The sequence below is a fragment of the Canis lupus genome, chromosome 10 (genome assembly GCF_048164855.1).
Source record: "Canis lupus baileyi chromosome 10, mCanLup2.hap1, whole genome shotgun sequence".
Lineage (NCBI taxonomy): Eukaryota > Metazoa > Chordata > Mammalia > Carnivora > Canidae > Canis > Canis lupus.
The window spans coordinates 45158857-45172254 of NC_132847.1; the positions used below are offsets into that span (position 1 = coordinate 45158857).

At 35.4% G+C, this 13398-nt stretch overlaps 1 pseudogene; it reads right to left on the reverse strand.

The window, feature by feature from the left end:
* Positions 1-6827: 6827 nt before the first annotated feature.
* Positions 6828-13174, reverse strand: LOC140641033 (proline-rich protein 3-like; annotated as a pseudogene).
* Positions 13175-13398: the final 224 nt, after the last annotated feature.

Below are 13398 nucleotides of genomic sequence, written 5' to 3' on the forward strand. Positions count from 1 at the left end.
ATGGAGATAATATAGAAAATGTCTTATCAGTTTTCAGACATCTAATTCCTATGAATGATATCCTATGTGGTTATACCATGCTGTTAAAACTGGCTTCCCTTCCTGGTGATTATCAATTTGTTTACTCCCACATGCCAGTTAATCAAAAATTAATGGTGAAAATAGGAAATAGATGTTATTTGATTTGGGCTTGATATGCTAAAGATTTCAACTCCCATTTAACCAAATATTTTATCTTTGTAAAATAACACAAGTACTTCCTTCTTTCTCTCCCTAAACATATACACACACACATATATGCACACATGCATACACACTCATTTACTTGTTACTTGAGAATATAATCTAATTGATAAATGGAAAATATTTTTTCTTAATGTTTGTCGTGCTTTTAACCTCTACATATAATAATATTTCAAACTCTTTGGGGATAAGGAAATATTCAATTAGTAGACTCTTATAAATACTCAGCTTGGAAGATGCAGACTTAATGGAATTTGTTTTTGTGCTTTCCCCCTCCCTGCCACCAATGTATCTCACTAGAATGAAACCTGATATATTAAATGAAATTACCAGATACATTTCCTGAATATCACTGTACAGAATTGCAAATCCCATAGTACTGAAAATAGTCATTGCAGTATTGCTTATTTCTAAGCCTTTTCTGCAAGTTACACATTGTGTAGAGCTTTGATAAAATGTTGCATGATATCATGATATTACTGTAAAGTTATTTTTTTCATCTGTTTTTAAAAACATTTAGTGATTGAAGATCCCTCATTTTTATCTACTTATTGGATAGAATTGGACAAAGCAATGAACAAAAAGAATGGAAGCAAATACAAAGTTAGGTTTCACTCATAATGTCAAGTGACGAAGGTATTTAGTGTTTCAAATGCCCTAGCAAGGTAGAGATTATTTGCAGTAAAATATGAGTGAAAACTACTTTATTGGAGAGTCAGTAATAAAACCCTTCTAATAAGCTATCCCTTAGAGATGCCCATGTTTATATTTTTTGAAGGGCCTCAGTAACAGAATGGTGTATAATGTCACTGCATTTAGAATGCATGTGTATTATTTAAAAGCACATTAATTGCATTGGTTATAATAACAGCTAGATCTTCTGATTATTACTATATGCCTTCTACCATTCTTTTGTAGCTATTATCTCATTAAATTCTCAACAATAATCATAGGTGGTATTAATAATTTATTATGCATTTGAGGAAATCATGCATAGAGGGCACTTGCTGAATACACTGCTTCCCTCTTCCCCAAATATACAAACATTTAGATTGCTTTTTCTTTTAACAGTATTGTACTGAGGTACAGAATTATGTAAACTCATTTCTCCTTCAGAATTTTCAATGGTTTCTGGAATACTATATTAAAGTGCAAGCTTCTGTCACGAGGTACATTTGCAGCATGTGTGTTATACATCTAATTCTAGATACTCAGTTCAAATGAACTTCATGATCTCAAAATCAGGTCTTCCTTGCTCTCCCATGTAGCTCCCAATTTCCCTTGCTAGGGTATAGATTTCCTGTTCACATATCTGCCCATCTCCTATTTATTTATAATGACCTACTTCAGTGGTCATCTTGGTAAGAAAAATCTCCTTGAGATGGTCCCTTAAACTTAGGAGATTATTTATTCTTTTGTTGTAGTTGTTGTATCACCCATCCCCCACCACACATGCATTCATGTTTTGCTCTCCCAATAAACTTGGAGAGTCTGCAGAACAGTTACTAAATCTTAGTCTTAGTCTTCATTTTAATTCTAGTACCAATACTTTGACTAGAGGTAGGTAAAAAACCCAATGAGTATTGTTGAATGAGTAAATAAATGATTGAATTCAAAGTCTATATTACTTTGATGAATGTAGAAAGTTGCACTCCCCGTGGAAGTTCACAAATACTCACTTACAATATTTGGTCCTCTTCCCCTTTTTCTACATACAAAGAGGAGCAATATTCTGGAATTACAGATTTCATGAGGTTGTTTATCCCAAGCCTAGCTTCCTGGGTTACACTGTCTATTTCTCTATTTTTGCCTCTTTCCTCTCAGTTTGAATATCTGCTAGTAGTAGCTCTAATAATGCTTGTAGTCATTGACTTGCCATTACAGAATGTTCCAAGCTTCATCACAATAGTTACTCTAATAAGAGGTAGTCATATTTTCTTCTGTATATGTGTGTGTATGTATGTGTTTCAAAGCTGTCCAATATCCCATGTTCTAAATTTACATTTCTACTAGAGCTCAAAACTGTAATTAGGATTTGAAATCTCCTTGTTTATTGTTCACTCTGCATTCCTGATAGTTCCAAAAAGTGGTTTATTTATGCTATAAATTCAGTGTCAGCTAAAAAGAGCCTTGTGACTTTTTAAAACCAATTTTTATTTTAAACAATATTTTCCCAGCTTCTGGGGAATATATTAGAACAAAGCACAATCTCTGTTCTTATAATCCTTACTAGCTCTTCAAATATTTTTGAAAAGTATGCTGACAGGTGATTAGTCAAACTGAGAACCAACTGCTCCAACTGTTTAATCTAAATGATAAGAGATTGTTTTGTTTTGAATGCATTTTAAATAAATTCTTGAGTAAGTTTCTGAGACATAAAGCATAGTTTATTGTAATATGTTAACTCACATGTGTGTGTTTTGTACACAATGTTCCTTGACACTAAAAACCTCACTGAATTTCTGTTTGTTCCAAAGGTATGTCCCATTAAAATTGCAAAGTATAAGAAATATGAGGTAGTTTGACAATATGCTTACTATTTTAAACCTAATTGTTCTGCAAAATATATATATACAAGGTATGGTCAATAAATTTGGAACCAATATTGACAGAAAGACAAAAGTATATTCATATATTCATAAAAGGAAAGAGCTATTGTTTCAGCGTTTTTCAACAGGAGTCCTGGGAATCTGAGGGAGTCAACAAGTAGGGTTCTAAATTGTATGCAATAATAATTAAGTTTTCTTTTTTTTTTTTTTTTTAAATTTTTTTTTATTTATTTATGATAGTCACACAGAGAGAGAGAGAGAGAGAGAGAGGCAGAGACACAGGCAGAGGGAGAAGCAGGCTCCATGCACCGGGAGCCTGACGTGGGATTCGATCCCGGGTCTCCAGGATCGCGCCCTGGGCCAAAGGCAGGCGCCAAACCGCTGCGCCACCCAGGGATCCCAATAATTAAGTTTTCATGAGTTGAATGTGTGTTTTCTTTGACAGAGGTCTTAAAATTCTCCACATTTTCAGATACTCATTACACCCAAGACACTGTGAACCTCAGCAGCAAAAGTTGCATGCCAGAAAATTATTTTATTAATTCCAGAATCATGGTGAGTAATACCACTCACTGGTGAAACAATCTGCAAAACCTCACTTATGTTCTCTGTCCATAGTCGGAATGTTCCTTTAGTAAGTATTAGGTAAAACCTGGAGTCTAAACTTTGTGACAACTCTGAAGTTAGTTCATAGCTATATTGATGCAAATCAGTGAAGTTGTTTACAGGGCATATAGTAGAATACAGGTTCATTGACTCAGTCATTTTTAAGGTATATTCTATCTTAATTACAATCAATTTACTTTGACATCTCTCTTAGAGCTAGATCTCTATTTTAATATGAGACACTAGTTTTCCAGTTATGGTAACCTCTGCTTTGACTGGGAGTCTTAAGGCCTTGTTCTAATTGTGTTAACTTCATTTCACTTTTTATATTGTGAAGTGACACAAACTTTCTTGTATCTTTTTTAGTTTACATTATATATAGCCTGGTGCTATTATTGTTGTTTTCCTCTACTGAAACCATTATCTTCATGTTCTAAATCCCTTTATCTATTTCATTTGGATTTTTAGAACTTTTCTGATTTGTCAATAATCTACCACCCCCAGACTCACCAATTCTCAAGAGGTTTAAGCTAAGCTTGTAACAATTGTGATAATATCAGGAGAGAAGCATTATCCTTTATGACATGTTCTGTACAGAGGAAAGAATGTGAAATATGGAGAAAGATTTTTTTCAGGAGGATTTTTCTTTAGCTGTGTGGCCCTAAGTTATCTCTCCTCTGTGAGCTTCCATTTTCACATCTGTAAATAGCATTTCCCAAAATTATTAGAGGATAAAATGTGAAGATATACTGAAAATATATAAGTTCCCAAATTGTACATTCCTGCTCAAATGTTAAAACATTGTCATTACAGTTGGGCTTAGCTTACTTAGATTCTGAATCCTTCAAAGGACTCATGTCTCTGGGTTTGAGACTGTTTTTGATGACTTCACCCTGGAGGAAACAGCTTGCCTAAGGCCTGACATGTAGGCCTGCTGCATTGCAAGCTCCCTCTGCTCATTTTTGGCAGGTTGTACTGATTTATTGAGCTATTTGATTTATTTAATGTACCATGCCTTTGACTGCATATACTCTATAGCAGTCACTCAAAATGCAAACAAACACATCATATGCTCTTTAATTACTCCCATCCCCCTTATTATCAATCACTGCCAATATCAATGGAACAGCTGTGATTCATGCTATAAAATTAAGGTCAGAAAATTTGCCTTTGCAGGAGTGAATAGCAGCAGCTCTGTTTATATTCCCTAACTTAATGTTTTAATTCAAAAACTAGTTCTCAAGAAAATGATATTCAGGATCAGTCTTGCTTAAGATAAAAATGGAGTGGAAAAAAGTATAATTGGGCAAAGGGAAAAAAAAAAGTAGGAGTAAAAGAAGAAAAAGTTGGGGAGGGAAGTGAAGAAAAACAAAAACGATGATATGATCGCTTTTAACGGTACTCATCCTGATTTATCAAAGAATGTTATGTTTGACCACATTCAACACTTATAAAAGTCCAAATGGGCCATTCTTAGGTCATAAATTAATATAGTTCAGGTTCTTGAATCTTATTCCATTTTCTTCAGTTCTTTTATTGTTGATCCTCTATCTATTCTCTGTTTTCTTTTTATTAATCCTAATCCTCCTGAGTTTAGTAAGTCTATATACATGTACTTCTGATAATAGTGCAAGCACGACCAGTCTCTGTGATCTCCCTGATGGTCTATTTCAGGAAGCTTCCTGCCATCTTAATCTTCCACACTCACAGAAAATATTCAAGGTGAAGGAAGGGACTAATAGTTGAGATGATGGACATGCAACCAGTTTTCTGAAAGTATTTTATAAGTGTTATAGAATTTCAGTTCTGTTCTAGTTTTCCATTGATATATAAATGAAAATATAATACACATATACATATATATATATCTCATGTATATTTAAGTGATAGTAATATATAATGATTTAATTGAATATGGTCATATGCACTTTAAAATTTATACAATGTTGAATATGCTTGATAACTTAGGAATATTATTTTTCTGCTATTGGGAAGAAGACAGAGCTTAGCCTATATGTTAAAACCCAGCAATGCTAGATCAATGCATACCTGGTGACAATGGCAATTACCTCATTATGATTTTCTGAGCTGCGTTGCTAGGTAGAACCTCCTGAAAAATCAACATTTAAGGACTGTTATTGTTCACAGGGTCTGGAATTCCTTCAAATTGTATTTATTCTCTAATTTAATTAGCAAGTTCAGCCTACTATATGGTATGGTTAATCTTTTAGAATAGTGCTTTTCAAGTTTTAATGTATATTCAATTACGATGTATGACAATAAGATGTATTTAAACAATACTTATTGATTTTTTTGTTTCCACTGAATTTACTACTAATATTAAAAAATGTTAAAAAGAAAAAAAATTCATTCTCAGTTCTCCAATGGCTCTCATCCTTCTCTCTTGCCCCACAACTCCTGACCCATTTCCTCAGGGCCAGTGCAAAACCAAACCTGTTCACTGCCATTTTCACAGAAAACAACCCGTGCCAGGGATGTAGGGAAGAAGGTTAGACTAGGACGATAGTACCTTCCAGGTTCCACCCAAGGGTAGGCCAGGTGGAGATTCACAGGATTCAGACGAAAGGGCTGGTGGACTCACAATGATGTACTCTAACTGAAGAGGAGATATGATAGCCCATAAGAGGCATTAGAGGACATCTCATGGGCTTGTGTCAAACCCCGAAAAACTGACACCAGGCGAATGGGGAGACCTGTGAGGCAGTCTTGCAGAAAGTTTCAAATTCTCCCATGTTGGGAGGTGTGGAAAGTCTAGAGGGCAAATCAAGAGCCTCACTCATTTTGGCAGAAAAACTTACTCTAGTGTTGGGAAGTCACAATGGTGCCACAGACACTGAGAAGGGCTACATACGAAGGGATGCACAATTTCACAAAGCACAGTGATCACAGACCAGAGTGGTGGGGATCATGCTTCTGATGCAGGATCTCCAAAATCCAAAAGCAGGGAGAGTGGCCTTTCAGGGATTAGCTCTGCCCCAGTCATCCGTACTTGACCCCAGGTCAACCTGGTGAGTTTCACAGAGCAACTGGCAACTTTGGGGGTAGGGTTTGTCACATAAAAATGACTTAAAACAAGCAGCTAGAAGAAGGGAATGGTAGGAAACTGCTCCAAGGCTCTTAGGAATCGAGGGCAGTACCGAGGACTTGGTGGACAGATGCACAAGAAACAGCATCCAAGAGGTTTCCTGTTCATCAGTCAATTGGTGAAGGGGGAGAGGATCCAGGAGGCAGTTGAAGAGAGCAAAGGTGGGATCCTGAAGGCGAGCCTCTGGAGGCTGGATCGGAAGAAAGCCCACACGCTGGGCACCAGTGATGAAATACAACCCTGGACCCCAAATGGGGGAGGTGGCAGATAGGAGTGGGTGTCACTGACTGTGGGTGGTGGGTAGAACTGCCTCATAGTAGCTGTCACAGGGCCCCAGGGAAATATATGGCCGCTAGGTCAGAGGGCTCCTTCCAGCCTGGATGGAAAGGCACAGTCTCACAGAGAGGTCCATTGACACCTGGGTGGTAGAAGGCACAGAGGTCCTCATATGACAGTGGCCCTTTTGGGCAAAATGTTGGCAGACAGCGCAGTTGGATTTGTCTTCCATAACTTGGGGGCCATCCTTGGGTGGGCAGGTATTTTTGCTTACCAACTTTTGAGCCTTCGGGGATTTCTTTGCTCTTTGTGAAAGCCTCTTCTGGAAGGACCTCCCTGGCCTGGTCCAGAAAAAGGAGGTTCAGTATTGGCCCCCCACCAGCCATGACCATATGAGCTGCACCTGGGGCCCAGGCCTCCTGGAGTTGGGCCTCCACCCCTGGGAGGAGGTGGGAGGCTCAGCAGTGGTGGAATCATTGGTTCCCTTGATCCTAGAGGACCTCTGTGAAAAGCTGACTTGGGGTCACCAGGCTTTCCATTGGCCATGGGGGGAGGGCCCAGAGGGCTGGGTGGTCCGATGGGACTACCATCCTCCTCGTCACCCCAGTCTCCTCCTGTTCTGCAAGCGGGGGCTGTTGTGGTGGGGGGGGGCGGCTGCTGCTGATTCTGCTTCTTTCATTTGGGTATCGTGGTTGTGGCAATGGCTGCCTACTTATTGATTTAATAAAATATTTTTTCCATTTATTTGTTGACAACTCTGTAGGAAAGTTTGCTAATCAGAGTGTAAAAAAAAATTTCAAATAGTCAAAAATAACTGCCAAAAATATGGAAACCAATATTTATTGATAAATTATATGGCCTACTGCTTATATGTTTCTCATTTAAACATCACAAATAGCCTTTGTGATACAAATTATTGACTAAGTTTTCATCAATAAGTAAAATGAGATTCAGAATACAAATTAACTAATAATGCTAGGTCCCTCTGTGAGGGGAATGGAGATAACCTTGCCCCCCAAGTATCTCTGAGTGCAGAACTTTGCTTCTTCCACTACACCATGCAGTCCTATAGAGGCACATGGCTTAGCAGGAAAAGTGTATGCAAATATAAAATAAATAATATGTAAAAGTTTGGTTAACTGTTTGTTTTTTAAGTTAAGAAATCTATCCCCATATTTCCAAAGTTGCTTACTTGCTGAGTAGATTGACAAATTTAATAATGGACGACAAATTTTTCTGTGTCCACTTTTTAAATCAACACATGTTCCTAAAGCCAGTGAAAAATAGAAAGTGCATCTGAAAAAGGCACAAAGTCACAAAGTAAATTTGAAAAGGGCAAGCTTGATTTTCTATTTTTATAACACTTCTCTTATTTAAGAGGATAAATTTTGTAGATTTTTTTTTTTTAATTCTAGAGCATACCTCTGATTTTTTATTTTGGAAGTATTCAGAGGAGACCAGTTCTTTAAGTGAAAATTGTCATTTTGAGAATATGGATGATTTATCAGGTGCAGAATTTTTTGTTTCTTACAGAATGTCTGATGAGGTAAGAGTCTTCCTAACAACATCTTACAGATTAGTATCAAAACTTGAAAAATACCACTGAAATCAAGGACATTCCTCAGAAAAGCAATCAATTGTTATGGAATAGATAATGTGTTTTCTTTCAAAGCAAGAGAATAACTATCATGTGGATGTTATTAATCTTCCTTGAAATCATTTTAACATTCTAATGTGTTGTGTTAAACTATTTTCTTTTCTTTTTTTAAAAAAATACAAAAAGTGTACTGATTTATTGTCAAATTACAGGCAGCTATATAGCTCAATCAAGGACAATAAATTAGCTATTTTCCAATAAGTCAGGCTTGTAGTTTGCACTATGAAGTATAAATATGTCTCAAGATTGACCTTTTATATGGCAAAAAGGAGTTAAACTGGTAAAAAGGAAATTTTTGCCATTTAATAGCCGAAGTCAGTATCTGTATGTATGTATGTATATATATCTACTTTTTCCTAAATTAATATATACCTGAGTCAACATTTTAAAAAAATGAAAAAAATTTAAGGAGATCTGTGTTAAGCAAATAGAAATGCACTTTTCTTCAATACTATCTAATTTGTCATTTCCTCATAATAATTTAGTGGCAGATATTCTTTTTTTTTTTTTTTAGTGGCAGATATTCTTAAGAGAATAAATTGTGAGTATACTATTGCCACTATAAATCACTTTGCCCGTAATAATTCCAGTTTTTGCATGCATTTTTAAATTATCTTTATTTAGGGATATCTTCTGTAAGTTGATCTAAAATTATATATTCATTAAGCATTAATACAATGGCAGTACTGTTTTTTAATAAGTTAAAATCTTCTGAACTTTTTACCTCTGATTTTTTTATTAAAGTATGTTTGTAGTTAACAAAAGCCTCAAATTGCCATGATTCACATTTGATATTACCCAACATTTACTTTTTATGCACTTAGCATACTCTTTTGTGCAGATTAATTTTATTTGAAGATTATTTAACTTCTGAGTGCTTGATTTTATTTTGGTTTATCAATACTTCAGAATAGTGATAGATTATGCACATTCATTAATTGCTTGTAGCCTATTCTGTGATGATATGGCGGGAACAGTATGTTTGTATAGTAACTAAACATTTGTTTTTGTTTTTTTTAAAATATGGGTTTATTTGTTCCTTCAGCAAGCATTTTTAAGCATTGTGTTGGACTCTGGGTATAAAAAAAGAAATAAAAAAATGTTGCCTGACCTAAAAGTGTTCAGAGTCTCAGGACAAATATTTTTATGAAAATTACAATAAAGGAGAGATGCCTGGGTGGCTCAATGGTTGAGCATCTGCCTTCAGTTCAGGGTGTGATCCTGGGGTCCTGGGATCAAGTCCCACATCAGGCTTTCCGTGGGGAGCCTGCTTCTTCCTCTGCCTATATCTCTGCCTCTCTCTCTCTCTGTCTCTCTGTGTGTGTGTGTCTCTCATGAATAAATATTTTTTTTAAAAAAAGGAAATTACAATAAAGGATAATGATTACAATAAAAGTGTAGAGTTCCCAATTTCTTGTATAAAATAGAGATCTCATCTCTGTAGGAGTAAAAGAGCTGGGTTATACTGAGGTTGTGAGTTGGAGATTGTATCACAATATATAAAATAGGCCAGTACAGAAATCAGCAAGGGGAACAACATACCCATTGACTATGAGGCTTATAAAGTAGAGATTATAAATTTGTGTAAATTTAACATAAAGTGCACTGTCCTACAGAGGGTATTGAGGGGTGTTGATTGAATGGTAAGAGGGACAGTGCAATGGACTATTAAGGACTTAAACCTAAACAATGCATGGCTGACTACAAAATACCAAGTGATCATCGACTAATTTGAAGAGTTTTAAGAACCTACCTGACACAAATGACATGATAACACGTTTATATCATATAGATGACTTATCTGCTATTATTTCAGTGCTTATTTTTTGTTTTCAACTGAGACATTAAATACTAGACATCTCACCCTGAATGCATTTCTCTTGGAATACTACTCAAGCAGAATAGATTAGGAAAATTATGTACCTTAAAGTACTGTTGAACTTTAGTATGTTTCTATACTGACAGGCTTTATTGGGGTTAAAATGTGTGTAGAACAGAGCATCAGTTCAGGAACTATGCTATGGTATGATAGTATTCATCAAATTATACCTACCCAATTTTGGATTCCACTGTAGAGGTAAAAAAAAAAAAAAGTACTGCAAAAGGATTATATAAGGTGAAATTGAAAAGCAAACAGGAGTGTATGGAGAAGTTATCAAGGATTTATCAGAAGAAACATCTTGATGTCCATGGGATTAACCCTTAAATTACTCATAGTCTAATGTGAGAGTTTAGTATGAAAGCCATTAAAACAAATAAAATTTATAAATTTGTGATTAGGATAAATGATATAAAGCAGTTCAGGATGAATTGAAGGCATTTTTTGGTAACACTGGAGTGTTAGGAGAGTGATGGCATTTAACTGAAATTAAAGGACATGTTGGTTGATCAGGTGGAGAGCATTGCATTTTCCTAATCTCTACAGGTATTATTGGTTGAATTTATTTCAACTTAATCGAATTACACTACATGCTTTAGCATATATTTCTTCTTCTCCTTCTCCTTCTTCTTCAAGATTCTTACATATTCCTGAACTTTTTTAACACCTTTCATAACATATTAGGGCCAAGTTTCCTTTGTGTGCAATGGACTGGTTGCCAACTATAATTTCTTTGGTATTTTTGTTTTTGCTTCTTGAAGTAGGCCTGTATTGCTGTAAAGTTCCTTCTTAGAATTGTTTCTGCTCTATTGGAAAGGTTTTGAACCACAGTGCTTTCATGTACTTTTTAATTTCTTCTTTGATATCTTGGTTGACTCATTCATTGTTTGATAGCATGTTGTTTAATCTCCATATATTAGTAGTCTTCTCAAATTTTTTTCTTGTCATTGATTTATAGTTTCATTGTGTTCTGGTCAGAAAAGATGTATGCCATCACTGATCTTTTTAAATTTGTTTATGCTTGTTTTGTGGCCCAATATGTGATTTATTCTTGAGAATGTTCAATGTGCACATGAAAAGAATGTGCATTCTGCTGTTTTAGGATGGAATGTTCTGATGTTCTGAATGTATCTATTAAATCTATCTGAAAAAAATATTGTCTCATCCAGTGTGTCATTCAAAGCCATTGTTGATTTTCTGTTTAGATGATCTGCCCATTGATATAAGCGGGGTGTTAGAGTCCCCTATTATTGAATTATTATCAATTAGTATCTTTATGTTTGTTATTAACTATTTTCTATATTTGGGTCCTTCATGTTGGCTGCACAAATATTTATAATTGTTATATCTTCTTAGTGGATTGTCCTCTTTATTTTTATATAGTGTTCTTCTTTGACTCTTGTTATAGTCTTTACTTTAGAGTCTATTTTGTTCAATACAAGTATTGCTACCCAGCTTTCTTTTCACTTCTATTTGCATGATGGATGATTCTCCATCCCCTCACTTTAAATCTGCGAGTATCTTTAGGTCTAAAATGAGTTTCTTGCAGGCAGCATATAGATGCGTCTTGGTGTTTTATTCATTCTATTACCTTATGTCTTTTGATTGGAGCATGTAGTCCATTTACATTCATAGTAGTTATTGGTGGTATGTATTTATTGCCATTTTATTACTTATTTTGTAGTTGTTTCTGAAGATTTTGTCATATCCCTTCTTGTTCTCTCATGGTTTGCTGGTTTTCTTTAGTTCTTTGCATATTTAATACTTGTTTTTGTTTTGTGGTTACCATTAGGTTTGTATATAACCTCTTCTGCATATAGTAGTCTGTATTAAGTTGATGGTCATTTAACTTAGAACTCATTCTTTACTCCTCTCTTCCCCACATTTTAGGTATATGGTATCATATTTTACATCCTTTTTTAATTTTGTACGTGCCTTGACTGATTTTTTACAGAAACATTCATTTGTACTGCTTTTGTGTTTCTTACCTTCATAGTGTCATTTTTGGTCTCTTTTTTCCATTCAAAGAGTCTCCTTTAATATTTCTTGCAGGGCTGGTTTCATGGTCATGAGCTTCTTTGGTTTTTGTTTCCTTAGGAAACTCTATGTCTCTCTTGCTATTTTGAATGATAGCCTTGCTGGGGAGAGTATTCTTGGCTGCAGATATTTTACATTCAGCACTTTGAATATATTATGCCACTTCTTTCTGCCTTGAAAATTTTCTGCTGAAAAATCTGCTGATAGCCTTATGGGGTTTCCTTCATATGTAACTGTCATCTTTCGTCTTGCTGCTTTTAATATATATTTTTTCTTTACCACTATACTTTGCTATTTTAATTACAATATGTCATGGTGTGGGCCTACTTTTGTTGACTTGGTTGGGAGTTCTCTGTGCCTCCTGGATCTTTCTTCCCCAGATTAAGTAAATTTTCAGCTATTATTGCTTCAAATAAATTATCTACTTCCTTTCCTCTCTCTTCTTCTTCTGGGGCTCCTATAATACAAATGTTGTTACATTGGATGGGGTGACTTAATTCCCTAACCCTATTCTCATTTTGCATACTTATTTTTTTCTCTTTTGTTCAGCCTGATTACTTTCCATTACTCTGTCTTCTAGGTCATTAATTCATTCCTCTTCTTTTTTTCAGGTTTCTGTTGATTCCATCAAACATGTTTGTCATTTTGCTTATCAAAATGTTTATCTCTGCTATGATATTCCTTATTTCTGTGTTAGTGGTCTCACAGATGTGTTCTACTTTTTTTTTTTTCCCAAGTCCAGTGATTTTCCTTATGATCACTGCTTTAAATTCTCCATCAGGCATGTTACTTACATCTGTTTCACTTAGATCTCCAGCCATGGCCTTGTTTGTTCTTTTATTTGGGACAAATTCTTCTGTCTTCTCATTTTATCTAAGTTCCTATGCCTGTTTCTGTGTTTTAGGAAAGTCAACTATATCTCCTGTTCTTGAATGTAATGGCTTCAAAAGGTCCTGTAGTGACCTGCAGTATAATATCCCCTGTTCCCTTGGGCTTGGTGCTTCTGGCAGTGTTTCCAGTGGATTCTACATATACTCTGTTGGAG